A 2,670-nucleotide genomic window follows, 5' to 3' on the forward strand; every position below is an offset into this window, starting at 1 on the left:
TAATCCCAGTACTTTGGGAGGCCGTGACGGGTGGATCGCGAGGTCAGGAGATCGAGACCATCCTGGCTAACACAGTGAAACCCCATCTCTACTAAAAAATACAAAAAACTAGCCGGGCGAGGTGGTGGGCGCCTGTAGTCCCAGCTACTCGGGAGGCTGAGGCAGGAGAATGGTGTGAACCCGGGAGGCGGAGCTTGCAGTGAGCCGAATCCGGCCACTGCACTCCAGCCTGGGCGACAGAGCGAGACTCCGTCAAAAAAAAAAAAAAAAAAAAAGGAGCGATAAAACTGTTTTATTTTCAGGTGATGTGATAACATACCTAGAAAACTCAACATAAATAAAAATAAAATGACAAACTAGTAAAATTAGAGAGTTCGACTAGGTGCAAGACATATCAACCTACAATACCTAACAATAAATCAATAATACACTACAGGTAAGGCACGGTGGCTCACGCCTGTATTCCCAGCACTTCGGGAGGTCGAGGTGGGAGATTTGCTTGAACCCAGGAGTTTACGACCAGCCTGGGCAACATGGTGAGAGCCCACCTCTACAAAAAATAAAAAAAATTATCCCAGTGTGGTGGTGTGTGCCTGTAGTACCAGCTACTCAGGAGGCTGAGGCAGGAGGATGGCTTGAACCTAGGCGTTCCAGGTTGCAGTGAGTTATGATTAGGCCACTGCACTCTAGTCTGGACTGGAGTGAGACACTGTCTCAAAAATACATAATAGAATAATACTAAAGTAGACTTTTGGGAAGGACATTTTAAAACTTGAATAAATGTCCCACACAGAGGAGGAGCTGGACAGAGCAGAGAGAGCCTTCAGCTATGATATGGATCTGAAACCTGTGAGGAAAGGGGGATTGGGTGTGACTAAGGGTTGAAAGCGGCATTGCTAAACAAAATCTCAAAAACCCAAAGTGCAAGTCAAAAAGAAGCGAATTTGATAACATCAAAATTAATGACTCTTTTCCAATGAGCTACAATATAGATAGTTAATAGGGAGATAATAGACTGGGAGAAGAGTCTCAGACTGCTTTGCAGTTCCAAGAGAGGTTTGATCAGGTTGAGGAAGAGTTCTCAGGCCCATGTCCTCCACTGTCAGAGTCCCACACCTCCTCAGAGCTATCCTGCGTTAGGGCCCCTGCTGTGCCTAGTCACGGGCTGGGAGTGGCTCATGGGATGTGTGGCTTCATTGCAAATGGGGTATAGATCCAGAGTGGCGGCAGCTAGGCCTTCAACAGCAGAAAAACTGCGTAGCACGTTTTTCATGGCCTCTGCAGAGACCTAAAAGTGAAATGTAAAACATAAATATATTTTTTACATTTTAATATATTTTAATATATATTTTATGTTTAAATATATTTTTTATGTAACAATATAAATATGAAACATACAAATGGCAAGGCAGGGTGGCTCACACCTGTAATCCCAGGACTTTGGGAGGTCAAGGCAAGAGGATTGCTTGAGCCCAGAAGTTCAAGACCAGCCTGGGCAACAAAGTGAGACCCTATTGCTAATAAAATAAAATAAAATAACTAGCTGGGTGTGGTGCCACACTCCTGTGGTCCCAGCTACACGGGAGGCTAAGGCAGGAGGATGGTCTGAGCCCGGGAGGTCAAGGTACAGTGAGTCATGTTTGCACCACTGCACTCAATCCTGGATGACAGAGTAAGACCCTGTCTCAAAAACAAACAAACAAACAACAACAAAAAAAAAACCCCATACAAACAGAGAAAGCTTAAGCATTTCTTTTGTGTGTGATTAAGGGTTGGAAAAGGCATTGTTAAACAAACTCTCAAAAACCCAAAGAGTAAGTCAAAAAGAAAAAGAAGTGAATTTGATAACACCCAAGTTAATGACCTTTTCCAATGGGGCATAATATAGATAGGTAATAGGTAGATAACAGATTGCGAGAAGACACTTGAAATAGCTATAACCAGTCAGGCGCAGTGGCTCATGCCTGTAATCCCAGCACTTTGGGAGGCCGAGGCAGGCAGATCATGAGGTCAGGAGTTCAAGACCAGCCTGGCCAACATAGTGAAATCCCGTCTCTACTAAAAATACGAAAATTAGCCAGGCATGGTGGCAGGCGCCGGTAGTCCCAGCTACTCAGGAGGCTGAGACAGCAGAATCGCTTGAACCTGGGAGGCAGAGGTTACAGTGAGCTGAGATTGGGCCACCGCACTTCAGCCTAGGCGACAGAGCAAAACTCTGTCTCAAACAAAAGAAAAAAGAAAAAGAAAGAAATATCTATAACCAACAAGGGACATATGTATAGAATACATAGGGCACTTCAGCAAATCAAGAAAAAGATAGTAATTGTACTGGAAAAATGGTCAAAAGACAAGAGCCAGCAATCTATAGAGAAAGTAACCCACAGACTCATAACAAGGATATAAAAATGCTCCATCTCATTAAGTCAAAGAGAGGCCAATTAAAACAAGAACGTGTCCCTTTAGCCCGTTATACTGAAAAAATTAAAGAGCTAGTCAACACCAAGTGTGGACAGGGATATGGACACTTTTGTGGGGTTCTGGTGAAAGTGTAGGCTGGGGCAGGCGTCCTGGAGAATAATTTGGTGGTGTATCTCAAAAGTAAGTCTAGGCTGGGTGCAGTGGCTCACGCCTGTAATCCCAGCACTTTGGGAGGCCAAGGCGGGTGGATCA

At 44.5% G+C, this 2,670-nt stretch overlaps 1 long non-coding RNA gene across 1 annotated transcript in view; it reads right to left on the bottom strand.

Moving 5' to 3' along the window:
- Positions 1–943: 943 nt before the first annotated feature.
- LOC105503992 overlaps positions 944–2,670 on the bottom strand; it is a 9,278-nt gene continuing 7,551 nt past the window's right edge. The window contains exon 2 of the long non-coding RNA XR_001000556.1: positions 944–1,288. This is a non-coding gene — a long non-coding RNA (uncharacterized LOC105503992). The remainder of the gene's footprint in view (positions 1,289–2,670) is intronic.

The sequence above is a fragment of the Colobus angolensis genome, unplaced genomic scaffold (genome assembly GCF_000951035.1).
Source record: "Colobus angolensis palliatus isolate OR3802 unplaced genomic scaffold, Cang.pa_1.0 Scaffold9, whole genome shotgun sequence".
Classification (NCBI taxonomy): domain Eukaryota; kingdom Metazoa; phylum Chordata; class Mammalia; order Primates; family Cercopithecidae; genus Colobus; species Colobus angolensis.